Below are 22,831 nucleotides of genomic sequence, written 5' to 3'. Positions count from 1 at the left end.
TCCGTTCTAAATGGTCTACCCCTTATTCTTAAACTGTGGCCCCTGGTTCTGGACTCCCCCAACATTGGGAACATGTTTCCTGCCTCTTGCGTGTCCAATCCCTTAATAATCTTATGCGATTCGATAAGATCCCCTCACATCCTTCTAAATTCCAGTGTATACAAGCCCAGGCGCTCCAGTCTTTCAACGTACGTCAGTTCCGCCATTCCGGGAATGTACCTAGTTAATTAATCGAGCCATTCACAGCATACCGATACATGAGAAAGGGAATAATGTTTAGGGCAAGATAAAGCCAGTAAAGTCCAATCGAAGACTAGTCTCCAAATGAGGTGGATAGTGGTTCTGGACTACTCTCTAGTTGCGCTAGAATGGTACAGTTGTCTGATTACACCTGGGAAGAAACTGTCCTTGAATTTGAGTATTGGAGTAAAGAGGTCCTTCTGCAGTTGTACAGGGCCCTGGTGAGACTACATCTGGAGTATTGTGTGCAGTTTTGGTCTCCTGATTTGAGGAAGGACATCCTTGCTATTGAGGCAGTGCAGCGTAGGTTAACCAGGTTAATCCCCGGGATGGCGGGATTGTCTTATGAGGAAAGATTGGAAAGACTGGGCTTGTATTCACTGGAATTTAGAAGGATGAGAGGGGATCTTGTAGAGACGTATAAAATTATAAAATGACTGGACAAGCTAGATGCAGGAAAAATGTTCCCAATGTTGGGAGAGTCCAGAACCAGGAGCCACAGTCTTAAGAATAAAGGGGAGGCCATTTAAAACTGAGATGAGAAAAAACTTTTTCACCCAGAGAGTTGTGAATTTGTGGAATTCTCTGCCACAGAGGGCAGTGGAGACCAATTCACTGGATGAATTAAAAAAAGTGTTAGATGGAGCTCTAGGGGGCTAGCGGAATCAAGGGATATGGGGAGAAGGCAGGCATGGGGTACTGATTGTGGATGATCAGCCATGATCACAATGAATGGTGGTGCTGGCTCAAAGGGCCGATAGGCCTCCTCCTGCACCTATTTTCTATGTTTCTATGTTTCTATGAATCTGGGCATGTGCATTTTCACACTTCTGTAACTTGGAAGAGGTGATAATGAGTGGGATACAGGGATGTGAACATTGGAACTGGAAGGATGGTTGCTGATTAATACGGGTGTCAGAGGTTGTGGGGAGAAGGCAGGAGAATGAGGTTGGGAGGGAGAGATAGATCAGCCATGATTGAATGGCGGAGTAGACTTGATGGGCTGAATGGACTAATTCTGCTCCTAGAACTTATGAACTAGGGTGGGTGGGGGGGAAGGAGTTGGTGGGGGGGGGGGGGGGTGAGAGGAAATACAGGGATTACTTGTTCTCTGTTTATCCTAAGTATATTCTTCCATCAGTAATGAGACTACCCCAACAATATATTCTAGACACACATTCCCCCTCTCCTCGATGCTGCCTGACCTGCTGAGTTACTCCAGCATTTTGTGATACCTTTGATTTGTACCAGCATCTCCAGTTATTTTCCTACACTATATTCTAGACAGGTTCTTACCAGTCCTTTCTACAATTAAAGCATAACATCTTGACTTTATAGTCAAATCCATTTATATTAAAGATCAATGTACCCCGTTTGCTTTATTAATTGCTAACTTGATCTGCATATTCATTTTAATGCTTCACGTACACCCAAGTCCGTTGCACATGGCATGATTCTATCTCTCATGATTTATATAATATTCACCCTTTCTACCTGTTCTAACAAAGTTTGGATGATCGCACATTTTTCCACGTTATATTATATTCCACGAGAGCTAGATAGAGCTCTTAAGGATAGCGGAGTCAGGGGGTATGGGGAGAAGGCGTACAGGTATGTAGGTTAATTGGCTGAGTAAATGTAAAAATTGTCCCTACTGGGTGTAGGATAGTGTTAATGTACGGGGATCACTGGGCGGCACGGACTTGGAGGGCCGAAAAAGGCCTGTTTCCGGCTGTATATGATATGATATGATATGAAGGCAGGAACGGGGTACTGATTGAGAATGATCAGCCATGATCGCATTGAATGGCGGTGCTGGCTCGAAGGGCCGAATGGCTTCCTCCTGCACCTATTGTCTATTGTCTATTGTCTACTAATCATAAAATATTCATTTATTTCAAGAGTACAACGCCAGAGACCCGGGTTCGATCCTGACTACGGGTGCTGTCTGCACGGAGTTTGTATCTTCTCCCAGTGACCCGCGTGGGTTTTCTCCAGGTGCTCCGGTTTCCTCCCACACTCCGAAAATGCACAGGTTTGTTGGTTAATTGGGTTCGGTAAAGATAATAAATTGTCCCTAGTGGGTGTAGGATCGTGCTAGTGTGCAGGGATTGCTGGTCGGCACAGGCTCGGTGGGGCCGAAGGCCCTTTCTCTGCACTGTATCTCTAAACTAAACTAAACTAATCAAGAATCAAGAGTGTTTTATTGTCATATGCCCCAGACAGCACAATGAAAATCTTACTTCCATCTAATCCTCTCTGCAACTTTTCCATACCCTCCTGATATCCTCCTTGGTTTCATTGTAAGTTGTCCAGACTGTGTGTAGGTTAGCGTTAGTGTGCGGGGATCACTGGTTGGCCCGGACTCGTTAGGTTGTGGGGCCTGTTTCTATGCTGGATCACTAAACTAAACTAAACTAAACTAAACTAAAACTAAAAGTAGAACTAAAAGTAAAAGTAAAAGTAAAAGTAAAACTAAAACTAAAACTAAAACTAAAAGTAAAACTAAAAGTAAAACTAAAACTAAAACTAAAACTAAAACTAAAACTAAAACTAAAACTAAACTAAACTAAAAGGAATCTGTGGAATTCTCTGCCTCAGAAGGCAGTGGACGCCAATTCTCTGAATACATTCAAGAGAGAGCTAGATAGAGCTCTTAAGGATAGCGGAGTCAGGGGGTATGGGGAGAAAGCAGGAACGGGGTACTGATTGAGAATGATCAGCCATGATCACATTGAATGGCGGTGCTGGCTCGAAGGGCCAGATGGCCTACTCCTGCACCTATTGTCTATTGTCTATTGTCTAAAACTAAACTAAACTAAACCAAACCAAACCAAACCAAAATAAACTAAACTAAACTAAACTAAACTAAATTAAACTAAACTAAACTAAAGCTGCTGAGTTACTCCAGCATTTTGTGTATCTCTTTGTAAACCAGGATCTGCAGTTCCTTCCAAAGCACTAGCAAGCACTATCCTGCACACACAATTTATTCTTAATTGTTAACTGTATGTTTTGTGTTGTCATTTGTGAGCGGAGCACCAAGGCACATTCCTTGTATATGCACATACTTGGCCAATAAACTTATTCATTTATTCATTCGTTCATTCATTCATTTATAAGGGGCAATTTACAATTTTACCGAAGCCAATTAACCTACAATTCTGCACGTCTTTGGAGTGTGGGAGGAAACCGGAGCGCCCGAAGAAAACCCACGCTGGTCACGGGGAGAACGTACAAAATCCGTACAGACAGCACCCGGAGTCAGGATCAAGCCCGGGTCACTGGCGCTGTGAGGCAGCAACTCTACCGCTTCGCCACTGCACCCAGCCTTAGGTTTCATTTCACAACATTGCTTCAACCTGTAACTGGTTATTGCATAGACCTCCTTTAGACATTTGAATAGACGTGCACTTAATGTTGAAGTCCTGGAGGAGAAAAAAAGTGTCCTCTAACTCTTATGTTAAACGTGTAATGTGCAAGCTGCTGACTATTCAAAATGCAATTCCATTTTATTACCTCTGGTTGTTTAATAATGACATGACTTATGCAAATTAAATCTATTTTCCACAGCAACCACAACGAGCAGAAACCTTCCTCGTACTTACAACGTACCCGCGTGGACTCAAAGAGTTGTCATCGTGTACATGTCTTTGAACTAAAAGTTGGGAAGTGGGAGTGAATTAAATAGCTCCATATTTGGACGCTGGCCAAATAGCTTCCATCTAAATTATTGGTCCTATTATTCTGCAACAGTCGTAGTTTAAGTTCAGTTTAGTTTAGAGATACAGCTCAGAAACAGGTCCTTCGGCCCGCTGAGTCCGCGCCGAACAGCAATCCCCACCCACTAACACGATCCTACACACCAGGAACAATTTACAGTTTTTAACCGAAGCCAATTAACCTGATTGTGGATGATCAGCCATGATCACATTGAATGGCGGTGCTGGCTCAAAGGGCCGAATGGCCTCCTTCTGCACCTATTGTCTATTGTCTAACCTACATCATAGGGGGGTGGGAGGAAGGGTATGGGAGAAAACACACGGGGAGAACGTACAAACTCCGTACAGCCAGCATCCGTGGTGAGGATCGAACCCGGGTACAAAGCAGCAACTCTACCGCTGTGCCACCGTGCCGCCCACTAGAAATGAAGACATTTCAGCCCAATTCAAACTGATTTGCTTCCTTGTCATAATCGTCAGCTTACTTTGTACGCTGGTCTTGCAATTTTGTCTTTGTGTTTAACATTTTCCAAAGAAAGACTTGTATTTTTACGGCAATTTTTACATCACTTTCAGGAGAATTCAAAGTCCCTTCGCAATCAATTTTTAAAAATTTCTACAACGAGTTCTACTGTCCTACTGATTAAATGTTACTGATTGTACGCCTCGTTGTCACCTTCCCCTCAGCTAACAATGAACCATTCTACATTTCCTTAAAGGCGGCACGGTAGCGCAGCGGTAGAGTTGCTGCCTTACAGCCAATGCAGCGCCGGAGACTCAGGTTCGATCCTGACTACGGGCGCCGTCTGTACGGAGTTTGTACGTTCTCCCCGTTACCTGCGTGGGTTTTCTCCGAGATCTTCGGTTTCCTCCCACACTCCAAAGACGTGCAGGTATGTAGGTTTTATTGGCTGGGCAAATGTAAAAATTGTCCCTAGTGGGTGTAGGATAGTGTTAGTGTGCGGGGATCGCTGGGCGGCGCGGACCCGGTGGGCCGAAGGGCCTGTTTCTGCACTGTATCTCTAAATCATTTTTGCACCTTCCATTTCTCTAGGCTCCCTCTCCTCTGTCTCCCAGTCTGAAAGAAGGGTCTCGACCCGAAACGTCACCCATTCGTTCTCTCCCGAGACGCCACCTGACCCGCTGAGTTACTCCGGCATTTTTGTGTCTGCCTTCGGTGTAAGCCAGCATCTGCAGTTCGTTAATGATAGCGGAGTCAGGGGATATGGGGAGAGGGCAGGGACGGGGTACTGATTGTGAATGATCAGCCACGATCACATTATTGACCACATTGAATGGCGGCGCTGGCTCGAAGGGCCGAATGGCCTACTCCTGCACCTATTGTTTATTGTCAATTGTTCCTACACAAATCTTTTTTTCGCTCCTGTTGCAATCTATAAAATGCAGCAAGCATCTTTTTGGACTGAAATACCTTGTAACGTGAAAACGACAAAGTTGCTGGTGAGGTCTTCCCCAGATTTCTTGCAGCAGTGGTTAGTGAATATTAGGCTGGGAGAAATAGGAGCAGGAGTGGGGGAATTCAGCTCATCAAGACTGATTTGGCATTCAGAGAGATCGTGGCTGACCTTTCTTTTTTGGTTTTGATCTTTGTTAGAATCCATTTAATTTTTCATTCAAAATACCTTCGGATTCTTTAGTCTTCCATTAAATTTATTCCCACCTTGAGGTCAGGTCAGCTAGCGGAAAGTACAACCGTTGTATCTCAGCTGGAACATTGGAAGGAGGGACGCCTGACATAGCCAGTTGTGTAATCACACTGTTGAAGGTATGCTCGGATTTCCCCTGTTCCTTTATAACATATCAATAGACAATAGGTGCAGGAGGAGGCCATTCGGCCCTTCAAGCCAGCACCACCATTCAATGTGATCATGGCTGATCATTCACAATCAGTACCCCGTTCCTGCCCTCTCCCCATACCCCCCTGACTCCGCTATCTTTAAGAGCTCTATCTAGCTCTCTCTTGAAAGCATCCAGAGAATTGGCCTCCACTGCCTTCTGCGGCAGAGAATTCCACACATTTACAACTCTCTGACTGAAAACGTTTTTCCTCATCTCCGTTCTAAATGGCCTACCCCTTATTCTTAAACTGTGGCCCCTGTTTCTGGAATTGAGATGGTCTTCACATCAAGGCTGGAGACCTGGAGTTTTGGTCATTAGAAATACCGAGCTTCATTTGATGGGACAGCATCAATGGAGAAGGTTTCGTAAGGTCATAAGATCATAAGCCCCATGAAGTCTACTCCGCCATTCAATCATGGCTGATCTGTCTCTCCCTCCTAACCCCATTCTCCTGCTCTCCATTACCTCTGACACCCGGAGTAACCAAGAATCTATCTATCTCTGCCTCAAATATATCCACTGACTTGGTTTCCACAGCCTTCTGTGGCAATGAATTCCACAGATTCACCACTCTTTGACTAAAGAAATCCCTCCTCCAGGTTTCACGGTTGTCCTGTTGAGTTTCACTGTCTGCATAACTCGTTATCACCTGGCCCAGAGCCAACAATGGACTCAGATATCACAAAATGCTGGTATCACAAAATGTTGGAGTAACTCAGCAGGTCAGGCAGCATCTAGGAGAGAGAGAATGGGTGACGTTTCGGGTTGAGACCCTTCTACAGACTAATCACCTTCGATTTGTGATACTTTCAATTTGTACCAGCATCTGCAGTTTATTTTCCTTCACCAAATGCTGGAGTAACTCAACAGGTCAGGCAGCATCTAGGAGAAAAGGAATGGATGACATTTCGGGTCGAGACCCTTCTTATAGACAATAGGCAATAGACAATAGGTGCAGGAGTAGGCAATTCGGCCCTTCAAGCCAACACCACCATTCAATGTGATCATGGCTGATCATTCTCAGTTCCTGCCCTCTCCCCATACCCCCTGACTCCGCTACCCTTAAGAGCTCTATCTAGCTCTCTCTTGAATGCATTCAGAGAATTGGCCTCCACTGCCTTCTGAGGCAGTGAATTCCACAGATTTACAAGACCGATTCCCATTCCTTCTTTCCTAGATGCTGCCTGACCTGCTGAGTTACTCCAGCATTTTGTGATACCTTCGATTTGTACCAGCATCTGCAGTTATTGTCCTACATGGACTCTGGAGGGTGTTGTAGAGCAGAGGGATGTAGGAGTGCAGATGCATAGTTCCTTGAAGGGAGCGTCACTAGTAGATAGGCTGTTCAACAAGGCTCTTTCGGCACATTAGCCTTCATCAGTTAAGAGTACAAAGTCTAGAAGTTGGGAGGTCATGCTATAGTTGTACAAGACATTGGAGAGGTCATATTTAGAGTATTCAGTTTTGGTCAGCATGCGATCAGAAAGATGGTGTCAAGCTGGAAAGGGCGCAGAAAAGATTTACAACGATTTTGCCAGGACCCAAAGGCTTGAGATATAGGAAGAGATTAAGCAGGCTAGGACTCTATTCCTTGGAACACAAGAAAATGAGGGGTGATCTTGTAGAGGTGCACATGAGAGGAATAGCTCAGGTAAATGCCCAGAGTCTTTTATTCACAGTAGCCAAATCAGCAGCCAGAGGACATTGGTTTAAGACGAAGGGGGAAAGAATTAATAGGAACCTGAGTGGCAACTTTTTTTACAAAAAAGGTGGTAAGAGTATAGAACGAGCTGCCGGGGAAGGTAGTTGAGGCAGGTACTATCACAACGGTTAAGAAATATATAGACAGGTACATGGATAGGATACGTTTAGAGGGATATGGGTCAAAATCAGGCAGGTGGGAGTAGTGTAGATGGGGTATGTTGGTCAGCATGGGCAGGTTGGGCCGAAGGGCCTGTTTCCACACTTGTGGCAATGAATCTGTTTCAGAATTCCAGTTCTGTTTGAAAATCTCTGCTGCTTTAATATTGTAATGCTGTTATTTTGGGGTCCATATTTCGGTTTTTTGACAACACACTTGCGTCTGAAGAAGGGTTCCAACCCAAAATGTCACCTTTCCGTTTAACCAAGGATGCTGCCTGACCCGCTGAGTCACAGTACTCCTGCTTTTTGTGTCTTTCTTGGGTCTGATCTTGGTTGAGTGAAAGATGCAACATTGAAAAAGGCCCTTCGGCCACCGGGTCCACACCGACCATCCGTTCATAGAAACATTGAAACATAAAAAATAGGTGCAGGAGTAGGCCATTCTTCCCTTCGAGCCAGCACCGCCATTCAATGCGATCATTGCTGAACATCCAGAATCAATACCCCGTTCCCGCCTTCTCCCTATATCCCTAGATTCCATTAGCCCTAACGGCTATATCCAACTCTCTCTTGAATACATCCAGTGAATTGACCTCCACTGCTTTCTGTGGCAGAGAATTACACAGATTCACAACTCTCTGGGTGAAAAAAGTATTTCCTCATCTCAGTCCTAAATGGCCTACCCCTTATTCTTAAGCTGTGACCCCTGGTTCTGGACTCCCCCGACAACGGGAACATGTTTCCTGCATCTAGCCTGTACAATCCTTTAAGAATTTTATATGTTTCTACAAGATGGCCTCTCATCCTTCTAAATTCCAATGAATACTAGTTCTCAGTTGTTCCACTTTCGCATCCACACCCTGCAGGCATTACAGAGACCAATTAATCTACAAACCCGCACATCTTCGGGATGTGGGAGGAAACCCGAAGTACCCAGCCGAAGCCTATATGGTCCTAAGGAGAACGTGCAAACTCCACACAGACAGTAACCGACGTCAGGATCAGCCCCCTGGTCTCTGGCACCGTGAGATAGCACCATTGTGCCATGCCTTTATTGAAATTAAGTGCATTCCTTATCAACTTGGCCCAAAGTCATGATGCAGTCACACTTGACTGGAGTTAAAACTAAGTTAAAATTGACTCTAAATCAGAATGGAAGATTAAATGTCAAGATCTCATTTTAAGTCTCTGAACTAATACCATAACTTTAAAAATAAGCAAGAGACGCGTCGGTAAATAAGTGAGTTGGAGGATCCCAATGCTATCATTCAATTTGAATTGATCATGTTAAAGTACTTAAGTAACATTCATTTATATAAAACATTCTCAATTTTGTTCAATGCCTCTGTTGAATGAAAAATGAGATTACGTTTGCACCCAGTGGAACATTTGATATTTGAGATTCACAGTTGCTAATTACTTACTGCCAGAGAAATCTTCCTGATTAATATTCCTCTCTCTAAGGATGGTACGGTGGCGCAGCGGTAGATTTGCTTCCTTACAGCGCCAGAGACCAGGGTTCGATACTGACCACGGGTGCTGTCTGTATGGACCCGGGTTCGATCCTGACCACGGGTGCTGTTTGTGCGTTCTCCCCGTGACCTGCGTGGGTTTTCTCCGGGAGCTCTGGTTTACTTCCACACTCCAAAGATGCACAGTTTTGTAGGTTAATTGGCTTGGTGTATGTGTAAATTGTCACTAGTGTGTGTAGGATAGTGTTAATGGTAAAATCCTAAATTGTCCGTGGAGTGTGAAGGATAGTGCTGGTACGGACTGATCGGCACGGGTGTCAGGGGTTATGGGGTGAAGGCAGGAGAATGGGGTTGAGAGGGAGAGGAAGCAAAGCTTAAGGATAAGGGGGAAGTCTTTTAGGACCGAGATGAGAAAACATTTCTTCACACAGAGAGTGGTGAGTCTGTGGAATTCTCTGCCACAGAAGGTAGTTGAGGCCAGTTCATTGGCTATATTTAAGAGGGAGTTAGATGTGGCCCTTTTTGCTAAAGGGATCAGGGGGTATGGAGAGAAGGCAGGTACAGGCTACTGAGCTGGATGATCAGCCATGATCATATTGAATGGCGGTGCAGGCTCGAAGGGCCGAATGGCCTACTCCTGCACCTATTTTCTATGTTTCTATGTTTCTATGAGAGATAGATCAGCCGTCGTCTTCTTCTTGCATATGGCGTGCACAGCCTAAAGTTGTAGGTCAAGGGTAGACATCCAGGCCAGGGCAGCATCAGTGGCTGGGTGGATGGCTTTGATGCCACCAGGGAAAAGCCTGAGTGAGCAGTCGTTCACGATGCATGGGATGGTCTGGTCTGGATATCCGCAGTTGCAAGCAGGGCTGTCTGTCATCCCCCACTTGTGCAGGCGATGGGCTGTTCTTACATGGAGGGAGCAGACCGTGTTCGGGGTTAGCCATTGCTTGCGATGTAGGTCAAATCCCCGGTGGTTTCACTGTGGGGACTGTGATGACCTCTCTGTTGTTGGTGTTGGCACCTTTCCAGATCAGCCCACGATTGAATGGCAGAGTAGACTTGATGGGCTGAATGTCCTAATTCTGCTCCTGTAACTTATGAACTTAGCGCGCGGGGATCGCTGGTCGGCGCGGTCTCGGTGGGCTGAAGGGCCTGTTTCCGCGCTGCATCTCTAAACTGGCGCAGCGGTAGAGTTGCTGCCTTACAGCGAATGCAGCGCCGGAGACTCAGGTTCCATCCTGACTACGGGCGCCGTCTGTACGGAGTTTGTACGTTCTCTCCCCGTGACCTGCGTGGGTTTTCTCCGAGATCGTCGGTTTCCTCCCACACTCCAAAGACGTACAGGTTAATTGGCTGGGCAAATGTAAAAATTGTCCCCTAGTGGGTGTAGGATAGCATTAGTGTGCGGGGATCGCTGGGCGGCGCGGACCCGGTGGGCCGAAGGGCCTGTTTCTGCGCTGTATCTCTAAATCTAAAAAAATCTAAACTCTAAACTAAAACCTCAACCATTAGTAAGAAGTCACGTTTATCTAAACGCTGTGGGGGTGAGATTTCCCTGTTGTTAATAATGGCAAATTAATGTGAGAGCGTGGGTCATTATTAATATTCGCTTCAATTAACCATAAAGTTAACCAAATGGTGGGTTGTGAGTATGTTATGCAGCTAATGTATGTCATCCCACTCTGAGTGGGAACTTGTTCAGTTCAAAAAGGGGATGGGATCTGTTAGATCAATTCATCATACTTGAAGGGGATTCTTCCAATGTCAAAACATCCCATGCAATAATGGGTTCTTAGTTTAGTTTAGAGATACAGTGCAGAAACAGGCACTTCGGCCCACCGAGTCCACGCCGACCAGCGATCCCCGCACATTAACACCGTCCTACATACATACACTGGGGACAATTTTTTAAACATTTATACCAAGCCGATCATCCTACAAATCCGTACGTTTTCGGAGTGTGGGAGGAAACCGAAGATCTCGGAGAAAACCCAGGCGGGTCACGGGAAGAGCGTACAAACTCCGTACAGACAAGCACCCGTAGTCAGAGATCGAACCCGGGTCTCTGGCGCTGCAAGGCAGCAACTCTACCACTGCGCCACCGTGCCGCCATGCTGCCTTGTTTTCGTTTTGAACTATATTGTGTTTTTTATCGATTAGACAATAGACGACAGGTGCAGGGGGAGGCCATTCGGCCCTTCGAGCCAGCACCACCATTCAATGGCGGTGTCCATGATCAGTCCATGGCTGATCATTCTCAATCAGTACCCCATTCCTGCCTTCTCCCCATACCCCCTGACTCCGCTATCCTTAAGAGCTCTATCTAGCTCTCTCTTGAATGTATTCAGAGAATTGGCCTCCACTGCCCTCTGAGGCAGAGAATTCCACAGATTCACAACACTCTGACTGAAAAGGTTTTTCCTCATCTCTGTTCTAAATGGCCTACCCCTTATTCTTAAACTGTGGCCCCTGGTTCTGGACTCCCCCAACGTCCATGTTTCCTGCCTCTAACGTGTCCAACCCTTTAATAATCTTATACGTTTCGATAAGATCCCCTCTCATCCTTCTAAATTCCAGTGTATACAAGCCTAGTCGCTCCAGTCTTTCAACATATGACAGTCCCGCTGTTCCGGGAATTAACCCAGTAAACCTACGCTGCATGCCCTTTAGGAACTGGAGGACAAAGGTTTACGTTGAGAGGGGATGGATTTAATAGGATCATGAGCGCCAGTCTTTTCACTCAGAGGGTGGTGGGTGTGTGGAACGAGCTGTTACAGGACATGGTTGAGAGGAGGGTGAGAGGAGATCTTATCGAAACGTATAAGATTATTAAGGGGTTGGACACGCAAGAGGCAGGATACATGTTCCCAATGTTGGGGGTGTCCAGAACCAGGGGCCACAGTTTAAGAATAAGGGGTAGGCCATTTAGAACTGAGATGAGGAAAAAAAAATTCAGTCAGAGGGTTGTGAATCTGTGGAATTCTCTGCCTCAGAAGGCAGTGGAGGCCAATTCTCTGAATGCATTCAAGAGAGAGCTGGATAGACTCGTAAGGATAGCGGAGTCAGGGGGTATGGGGAGAAGGCAGGAACAGGGTACTGATTGAGAATGATCAGCCATGATCACATTGAATGGTGGTGCTGCTTCGAAGGGCCGAATGGCCTCCTCCTGCACCTATTTTCTATTGTCTATTGGTTGATGCAGGTGCTATAATAACATTTAAAAGACGTTTATTTTTCATATATTTTTTTTCTTCATATTTCAGATACAGCGCGGAAACAGGCCTTTTAGACAGGTGCATGGATTGGGAAGGTCAAACATGGGGTAAGTGGGACCAGATGGGGCATCTGGGATGGCATGGGCAAGTTGGGCCAAAGGGCCTGCTTCCATGCTGTTTGACTCCATAACTATCTCAAACATTTTCTGCTTCATCTCGTGATTTCCAGCATTTGCAGAGTTTTTTTGCTTGTCAATGGGAATTAAATGTGATCTCCATAACTTGAATAAGTGCATTGGCTCGTCCAATCTATTTGAAATATTAGTGTTTTTATTTCCCATGCATTATACAATATCTCATCACAGTCTCAACAAGCATAATTAAATGTTCATCCCTGCTCTGAGTGTTCTCACTAAGCAAGATTTGCATCCATTTCAAGATCTTTCATCTTGCAAAGTGCTTGAGAGTCAACGAGTTACCTCTCGAAGTGTGGTGACATTGACAGAGTCATAGAGCCCGGAACAGCGTGGAAATTGGCCCTTCCACTCACTCCATGTCAACCAAGCTGGCATGGTCCCGTCACCTACAACGGGACCCCACCACTGGCCATATCTTCCCATCCCCTCCCCTTTCTGCATTCCGCAGAGACCGTTCCCTCCGTAACTCCCTGGTCCACTCGTCCCTTCCTATCCAAACCACCCCAACCCCGGGCACTTTCCCCTGCAACCGCACGAGATGCAACACCTGTCCATTTACCTCCCCACTCAACTCCATCCATGGACCCAAACAGTCTTTCCAGGTGAGACAGAGGTTCACCTGCACCTCCTCCAACCTCATCTATTGCATCCGCTGCTCTAGATGTCAACTTATTTACATCTGCGAAACCAAGCGCAGGCTCGGCGATCGCTTCGCTCAACACCTGCGCTCGGTCCGCATAGACCAAACTGATCTCCCGGTGGCCGAGCACTTCAACTCCCCCTCCCATTCCCAGTCTGACCTTTCTGTCATGGGCCTCCCCCAGTGCCATGGTGAGGCCCACCGGAAATTGGAGGAACAGCACCTCATATTTCGCTTGGGCAGCTTGCAGCCCAGTGGTATGAACATCGACTTCTCCAACTTTAGATAGTTCCTCTGTCCCTCTCTTCCCCTCCTCCTTCCCAGATCTCCCTCTATCTTCCTGTCTCCACCTATATCCTTCCTTTGTCCCGCCCCCCTGACATCTGTCTGAAGAAGGGTCTCGACCAGAAACATCACCCATTCGTTCTCTCCTGAGATGCTGCCTGACCTGCTGAGTTACTCCAGCATTTTGTAAATAAATACCTTCGATTTGTAACAGCATCTGCAGATATTTTCTTATACTATATATATATAGACCAAGTTGGCAAAATCTGCTAGTCCCATCTTTTTGTATTTGGCCCATAGCCATCCAAAAACATAACCACGGACCAGAGGACATAGGTTTAAGGTGAAGGGGGAAAGATTTCATAGGAATCTGAGGAGTGATTTTTTTCCATGCAAAGGGTGGTGGGTGTATGCAATAAGCTGCCAGAGGAGGTAGTTGAGGCTGGGACTATCACAACATTTAAGAAACAGTTAGACGGGTACATGGTTAGGACAGGTTTGGAGGGATATGGGCCAAGTGCGGGCAGGTGGGACTAGTGCAGCTGGGACACACGTTGGCCAGTGTGGGCAAGTTGGACCGAAGGGCTGTATCACTCTTTGACTCTATGACCCTAAGGACAAATCTCACCCCGGTCACTCCCTCTTCTCCCCTCTACCATCAGGCAAGAAGTGTGAAATCGCACACCTCCAGATTCAGGGACAGTTTCTTCCCAGTTGTTATCAGGCAACTGAACCATCCCATCACTAACTAGTGAGCGGTCCTGACCTACCACCTATCCCTAAGACTATCTTTCATCGGACTTTGCTGGACTTTATCTTGCACTAAATGATATTCCCTTTATCCTGTATCTGTACACTGTGGACAGCTTGATTGTAATCATGCATAGTCTTTTCGCTGATTAGATAGCATGCACCAAAATAACTTTTCACTCTACCTCAGTACACGTGACAATAATAAAATCTAAATTCTAAACCCTTCCTATTCATTTTTTTGTCCAAATGTCTAAACAATTGCAACTGAATCCGCTTCTATAGTTTCCTCTGGCAGTTCATTCCACACATGGACTACCCTTTGAGAGAAAACATTGCCCCTAAGGTCCCTCTTCATAAGTCCATCGGTGATAGGAGCAGAATTAGGCCAAGCCAACTCCGCCATTCACTCATGGCTGATCTACCTTTGCCTCTGAACTCCATTAAATGCCTCTCCTCATCTAAAGTGTACGCCCCTCTAGTTTTTGGTATCCGCTATCATGGGGAAAGGACTATGAGCGTTCACTCTTTCAATGCCCCTCATGATCTTGTACACCTCAATAAGGTCACCCCTCAACCTCCTACGTTCCAAAGATAAAAGTCCCAGCTGAAAGGAAGCATGCAGGTACAGCAGGCAATGAAGAAAGCCAATGGAATGTTGGCCTTCATAACAAGAGGAGTTGAGTATAGGATCAAAGAGGTCCTTCTGCAGTTGTATAGGGCCCTAGTGAGACCGCACCTGGAGTACTGTGTGCAGTTTTGGTCTCCAAATTTGAGGAAGGATATTCTTGCTATTGAGGGCGTGCAGCGTAGGTTTACTAGGTTAATTCCCAGAATGGCGGGATTGTCGTATGTTGAAAGACTGGAGCGGCTAGGCCTGTATTCACTGGAATTTAGAAGGATGAGAGGGGATCTTATCGAAACATATAAGATTATTAAGGGGTTGGACATGTTAGTGGCAGGAAACATGTTCCCAATGTTGGGGGAGTCCAGAACCTGTGGGAGGCCACAGTTTAAGAATAAGGGGTAGGCCATTTAGAACGGAGATGAGGAAAAACATTTTCACTCAGAGAGTTGTAAATCTGTGGAATTCACTGCCTCAGAAGGCAGTGGAGGCCAATTCTCTGAATGTATTCAAGAGAGAACTAGATAGAGTTCTTAAGGATAGCGGAGTCAGGGGGTATGGGGAGAAGGCAGGAACGGGGTACTGATTGAGAATGATCAGCCATGATCACATTGAATGGTGGTGCTGGCTCGAAGGGCCAAATGGCCTACTCCTGCACCTATTGTCTATTGTCTTATCCAAACCCACCTCAGAGTTCAAGTCCAACTTAGGATCAACCACAATCTTGATGAATGGCAGAGCAAACTCAAGAGACCAGATTACCGATTTTAATGTTCTTAAACATAATTTAAATTTATATATTTTTAATAACTATCAAATTTATTTCTGTCACGTTTTCACGTTGCTAATTCCATTAAAACCTCACAGTTCAAGTTGATTTCCTCCTAATCTTTTGGAAAATAAGAGTCAAGAGTGTTTTTAATTGTCATTGATACCGCCAAGCGAACAATGAAATTCTTACTTGACATAATAACACAATAGACAATAGGTGCAGATGTAGGCCATTCGGCCCTTCGAGCCAGCACTGCCATTCAATGTGATCTTGGCTGATCATTCACAATCAGTACCCCGTTCCTGCCCTCTCCCCATTCCCCCCCTGACTCCGCTATTAATACACATGAACACAATTACAATAATTAATAAATTAATAAATTAATGCTCAGTAATACTAGGCAACCATATTTGTGCAAAACTGCAAGTCCGTAGTGCGACTAAAAACAAAGTCCAGAGAAGATCATAGTTTAGTTGCTCAGGTAATGGTTAGTGTTTAGTTTGGCTTAGTTTGGAGATACAGTGTGGAAACAGGCCCTTCGGTCCACCGATTCCGTGCTGACCAGCGATCACCTGTACACTAGTTCTAGTCCTGCACACGAGGGAACAACATGGTGGCATAGCGGTAGAGTTGCTGTCTTACAGCGTCAGAAACCCAGGTTCGATCCTGACTATGTCTGTACGGAGTCAGCACGTTCTCCCCATGACTGCGTGGATTTTTCCCGGGGTCTCCGTCTTCGTCCCACACTCCAAAGGTGTACAGTTTTGTGGGTTAATCGTCTTGGGTAAAAATGTAAATTGTACCTCGTGAAGAGGATAGCGCTCGCGCACGGGGTAATCGCTAGTCGGCACGAACTCGGCAGGCCACGCGCTCACAGAGAGAGCGTACAAACTCCGTACAAACAGCACCCGTAGTCAGGATCGAATCCGGGTCTCTGGTGCCGTGAGGCAGCAACTCTACCGCTGCGCCACCGCGCCGCCCCATTTTCCCCCATTTACTCTCGAAGACTGTTCGCATTGAACATGTCCGTGCCCTTGTGTGGTGACTGTTTGCATACTTTGGGTGGGCAAGCAAAGAATTTCACTGCGATTTGTCACATGTGACAACAACGCATTCATTCATTCATTCATTCATTCATTCATTCATTCATTCATGTCCGCTAAACCCCTCTTCACGCTTATCTAAAGGAAGGAGAAAGGGGTGGTTTCTCATTGTCACAGCCCCCAGGGCTGGTACCGTTCCTTTTGGGAAGAGCATTGTGTTTTCTGTTTACAGAGAACGGTGCCATTAATCACGTCACTCAGAACCTCAGGAAGCGACGCGTAAAAGTTGCACAAATCAGACACGTGGTCATTTCAACCGCTTCTCCCAAAATTAAATCAGATGTTTTCCTACAGTTGCTTTAGTGCTGACTGAGATGAGCAGCTGCTGTCAATCCTACTGAATCGACTAAAAAATAACTTGCAGCCAGTAAGCAAAGATAGCTCAATTATCCGCGGCTGTGCTTTCAAAGTCTTGAATCCACCTCCGCCTCTGTCTCTCTCCACATTTGGAAGAGTAGAACAAAACAGAAGCCATTTGGCCCATCGGGCCTCTGCTACAAGCTCCCGTTACAGTCTCCTATCTGAGTGTCTTAGAGTTATACATCCCTTTAAGGAATTATAAATCCCTTTAAGGCAGAGATAGATAGATGTCATGATTAGACCGTGTGTCAAGGATTATGGGGAGAAGGGAGGGGAATGGGGTTAGGAGGGAGAGATAGATCTTGCTACTGAGGGCGTGCAGCGTAGGTTTACTAGGTTAGTTCCCGGAATGGCGGGACTGTCGTACGTTGAAAGACTGGGGCGACTAGGCTTGTATACACTGGAATTTAGAAGGATGAGAGGGGATCTTATCGAAACATATAAGATTATTAAAGGGGTTGGACACGCTAGAGGCAGGAAACATGTTCCCAATGTTGGGGGAGTCCAGACCAAGGGGCCACAGTTTAAGAATAAGGGGTAGGCCATTTAGAACGGAGATGAGGAAAAACGTTTTCAGTCAGAGAGTTGTAAATCTGTGGTATTCTCTGCCTCAGAAGGCAGTGGAGGCCAGTTCTCTGAATGCATTCAAGAGAGAGCTAGATAGAGATCAAAGATAGCGGAGTCAGGGTGTGTGGGGAGAAGGAAGGAACGGGGTACTGATTGAGAATGATCAGCCATGATCACATTGAATGGTGGTGCTGGCTCGAGGGGCTGAATGGCCTACTCCTGCACCTATTATCTATTGTCTATTGTCTATCAGCCATGATTGAATGGCAGAGTATACTTGATGGGCCAAATGGCCTAATTCTGCTCCTATCATTTATGACCTTATAGAAACAGGCCCTTCATCCCAACCTGCCATGCCAACCAAGGTGCCCTATCTACATTAGTCCTACCTGCCCGCATTTGGCCCATATCCCTCTAGGCCTTTCCTATCCATGTACCTGTCCAAATATCTTTTAAATGTTGTTCTTGTACCTGCCTCAACTATCTCCGCTGGCAGCTCGTTCCACACACCCACCATCCTCTGTGTGAAAATGTTGCCCCTCAGGTTCCTATTAAATCTTTCTCTCTCACCTTAAACCCATGTCCTCTGGTTCTTGATTTCCCTACTCTGGGCAAAAGACTACATGCATTCATCCCAACTATTCCCATTTCATGATCTTACATACCTCTGTAAGTTTTACCCCCCGCCAGCTCTTTGGCCAAGGCTCTGCATTGAGAACCAGCGGACACAGGTTTAAGGAGAAGAGGGAATGCTTTAGAAGGAATTTGAGGGGTAACTTTTTCACATAAAGAGCGGTGAGTGTCAGGGGAGTTAGTTGAGGCCAGGACTATCGCAACGTTTAAGAAACAATTGGACAGGCGCATGGATAGGACAAGTTTGGAGGGATATGGGCCAGACGCGAGCAGGTGGGACTGGTGTAGATAGGACATGCTGGTCGGCGTGGGAAAGTTGGGCCGTTTGGGGCCTGTTTCCTCGCCTTTTGGCTCCCGGACTCTAATTAAGGGCTCCATTGAGAACGCAGTTGTGGCTGACAATAGTTTCACCTACCTGGTGCACTCAGGAGACGAGAGTTCTTGCAGTGGTAATCAATCTCCTGCTCGCAATGTTCCACACTGTTGATCATGGTCCCCAGCTGTTCCAAACTCGCAGTGTAGTTGAAGAAAGCCACGTAGGGCCTGCCCACGTTGGGAGATCCTTGCAATTTTGTTTCTCGCGTGCCGTTGTGCTGAATAATGGTCCACGTTCTGTCTTCTGTCAGAGCAATGAGTACAAAATGTCAATTGAATATAGCAGCCCAGCCCAGTCAAAAGTGTTCTGCGGTGAAAATCAATTGCCACTTTACTTATGCACCAATCTGTCGCCATTATGATTACGCACTTGACATTTGAGCTGTTTGTTGCATGGTGAATTTAAACTGGCATTTGTGCATTTGCACAAAACGCCGGAGTAACTCAGCGGGACAGGCAGCATCTCGGGAGAGAAAGAACCGGTGACGTTTCGGGACGAGACCCTTCTCTTCTGAAGCGTCACCCATTCCTTCTCACCCAGAGACGCTGCTTGTCCCGCTGAGTTACTCCAGCGTTTTGTGTCCGTCTGCGGTTTAAACCAGCATCTGCAGTTCCTTCCAGCACATTTATTCATCGCACATCTTTTCAGTTCGTTAGTAGGAATGATACATTACCCTCAACATAACCCCACTGTTCACACTCCTGTCGTCTGCCTTAAACACTGTCTCCCTCAAATACTGCACGATGCTAATGCAAAGCATGAATCAGCTTCTGAGCTGCAAAGAGGCGAAGTTCAATTTACATTGTACTGCATAGAAATTAAGGCAGAGAAATAGGCCGTTTGAACGGAGACATTCACTGCTGTGGTTATGCTCTGACGAATGACAGAACCTCCTTTTCGTTGTCCACGAGTGAACAAAGCTTTTTTGTTTTCTTCCTTAATCTTTTATTTCGGGCTGTGAGCATTGCTGGTGAGGCTGATATTTATTGTCATCCCGAATCGCCCACTCGTCCCTTCCCACCCAAACCCCAGGTACTTTCCCCTGCAACCGCAGGAGATGCAACACCTGTCCCTTTCCACCCCCCCCCCCCCCCCCCCCGACTCCATCCCATGACCCAAACAGTCTTTCCAGGTGAGGCAAAGGTTCACCTGCACCTCCTCCAACCTCATCTATTGTATCCGCTGTTCCAGATGTCAACTTCTCTACAACGGTGAGACCAGACGCAGGCTCGCCGATCGTTTTGCTCAACACCTTCGCTCAGTCAGGACATGCTAGATGCAGGAAAAATGTTCACAATGATGGGGGAGTCCAGAACCAGGGGCCACAGTCTTAGAATAAAGGGGAGGCCATTTAAAACTGAGGTGGGAAGGAACTTTTTCACGCAAAGTTGTGAATTTGTGGAATTCTCTGCCACAGAGGGCAGTGGAGGCCAAATCACTGGATGAATTTAAGAGAGAGTTAGATAGAGCTCTGGGGGCTAGTGGAATCAAGGGATATCGGGAGAAGTTGGGCACAGTTGATTGTGGATGATCAGCCATGATCACAGTGAATGGCGGTGCTGGCTCAAAGAGCCGAATGGCCTCCTCCTGCACCTATTTTCTATGTTTCTATGTTTCTATGTTTCTATGTTTCTCTAGTCCGCCTTAACTAACCTGATCTCCCGGTGGCTCAGCACTTCAATTCCCCCTCCCACTCCCAGTCTGACCTTTCTGTCCTGGGCCTCCTCCATTGTCATAGTGAGGCCCACCGCAAATTGGAGGAACAGCACCTCATATTTCGCTTGGGCAGCTTACACCCCAGCGGTATGAACATTGATTTCTCTAACTTTAGATAGCTCCTCTGTCCCTCTCTTTCCCCTCCCCCTTCTTTCCCAGTTCTCCTACTGTCTTCCTGTCTCCAACTACATCCTTTCTTTGTCCCGCCCCCTTCCCTGACATCAGTCTGAAGAAGGGTCTCGACCCGAAACGTCACCCATTCCTTCTCTCCTGAGATGCTGCCTGACCCGCTGAGTTACTCCAGCATTTTGTGTCTACCTTCGATTTGTACCGGCATCTGCAGTTATTTTCCTACGCCCTTGAGGTGAAATTGGCTAAGCCAAGGAACTTTAGCCTGGAACGCTAAAGATTAAAGGACGATTTGATCAAGATGGATAGAATTATGTGGAAGGTGCTATTTCTCCAGCCAAGGGGCTTGATAACAAAGGGATTTAGGTTTCAGGTAATTATTGGAAGGATTAGTGTGGAGTTGAGGATTATTGTTTTACTGAGAGGGTAATGAGGACATCATGTAACTCGCTCATCTCATTGAATGAAAACTGGACAAGTACTTCAAGAACCGTCCTCTCACCAACTAGAGTACGGTCCCATCTACCTCATTGGAGACCTTGGAACTATCTTTAGAAACAGCGAAATATAGAAAGAGGGAAAGAGAGGGACAGAGGAGCTATCTAAAGTTGGAGAAGTCAATGTTCATACCCAAGCCCAATGCCCAAGCGAAATATGAGGTGCTGTTCCTCCAATTTCCGGTGGGCCTCACTATGACAATGGAGGAGGCCCATGACAGAAAGGTCAGACTGGGAGTGGGAGGGGGAGTTGAAGTGCTGAGACACCGGGAGATCAGGTTGGTTAAGACGGTCTAGAGAAACATAACAACATAGAAAATAGGTGCAGGAGTAGGCCATTCGGCCCTTCGAGCCAGCACCGCCATTCTATGTGATCATGGCTGATCATCCAAAATCAGTACCCCGTTCCTGCTTTCTCCCCATATCCCTTGATTCCGTTAGCCCTAAGAGCTACATCTAACTATCTCTTGAATACATCTTTAATTGGACTTTATTGGGCTTTCTCCTGCATTAAACATTATACCCTCTCTCCAGTATATGTGCACTGTGGACAGCTTGACTGTAATCATGTGATATATACTCACTGGAGTTTAGAAGAATGAGGAGGGACCTCATTGAAACGTACAGAATAGTGAAAGGCTTGGATAGAGTGCATGTGGAGAGGATGTTTCCACTAGTGGGAGAGTTGCTTCCTTACAGCACCAGAGACCAGGGTTCGATCCCGACCACGGGCGCTGTCTGTACGGAGGTTGTACGTTCTCCCCGTGGCCTGCGTGGGTTTTCTCCGAGTTCTTCGGTTTCCTCCCACACTCCAAAGACGTACGAGTTTACCGGTTAATTGGCTGGTAAATGTAAAAATTGTCCCTTGTGGGTGTAGGATAGTGTTAATGTGAGGGGATCGTTGGTCGGCGCGGACCCGGTGGGCCGAAGGGCCTGTTTCCGCGCTGTATCTCTAAACAAAACGTGGAATACCTGGAATAGGGGCGCCAAAATGGCGCCTCGTTTATATGGACTCACAAGTTCAGAAGTTCAGAAGTTATTGGAGTAGAATTAGGCCATTCTGTCTCCTAATCCTATTTTCCTGCCTTCTCCCCATAACCCTTGACACCTGTCCTAATCAAGAACTCGTCTATCTCCGCCTTAACAATATCCACTGACTCTGCCTCCACAGCCCTCTGTGGCAATGAGTTGCACAGATTAACTTCCCTCTGACTAAAAAAGTTCCTCCTCACCTCCTTTCTAAAAGAGCGCCCTTTAATTCTGACGCTGTGACCTCTGGTCCTAGACTCTCCCACCAGTGGAAACATTCTCTCCACATCCACTCTATCTGTGCCTTTCATCAGTCTGTAAGTTTCAATGAGGTGCCCCCTCGACCTTCTAAACTCCAGCGGAGTACAGGCCCAGTGTTGTCAAACGCTCATCGCATGCTAACCCACTCGTTCCTGGAAACCTCCTCTGGAACATCTCTAGAGCCAGCACATCCTTCTTCTGATATGGGGCCCAAATTTGCTCATAGTACTCCAAATGCGACCTGACCAATAGACAATAGACAATAGTGAATAGGTGCAGGAGTAGGCCATTCGGCCCTTCAAGCCAGCACCACCATTCAATGTGATCATGGCTGATCATTCTCAATCAGTACCCCGTTCGTGCCTTCTCCCCATACCCCCTGACTCCGCTATCCTTATGAGCTCTATCTAGCTCTCTCTTGAATGCATTCAGAGAATTGGCCTCCACTGCCTTCTGAGGCAGTGAATTCCACAGATTCACAACTCTCTGAGTGAAAAAGTTTTTCCTCATCTCCGT

General features: G+C 46.4%; 1 pseudogene across 1 annotated transcript in view; it reads right to left on the bottom strand.

Annotated features, from left to right (window-relative positions):
* Nucleotides 1–22,831, bottom strand: part of LOC144595735 (contactin-associated protein-like 5) — an 852,226-nt pseudogene that overhangs the window by 355,872 nt on the left and 473,523 nt on the right. Inside the window, exon 13 of the transcript XR_013547532.1 lies at nt 18,723–18,926. The product of XR_013547532.1 is annotated as a contactin-associated protein-like 5 (transcript). The remainder of the gene's footprint in view (nt 1–18,722; nt 18,927–22,831) is intronic.

This window comes from Rhinoraja longicauda, chromosome 8, assembly GCF_053455715.1.
Source record: "Rhinoraja longicauda isolate Sanriku21f chromosome 8, sRhiLon1.1, whole genome shotgun sequence".
Classification (NCBI taxonomy): Eukaryota; Metazoa; Chordata; class Chondrichthyes; order Rajiformes; family Arhynchobatidae; genus Rhinoraja; species Rhinoraja longicauda.
Note: the sequence above shows the minus strand (reverse complement) of the source record. Positions and strands in the feature narration are given on the sequence as shown.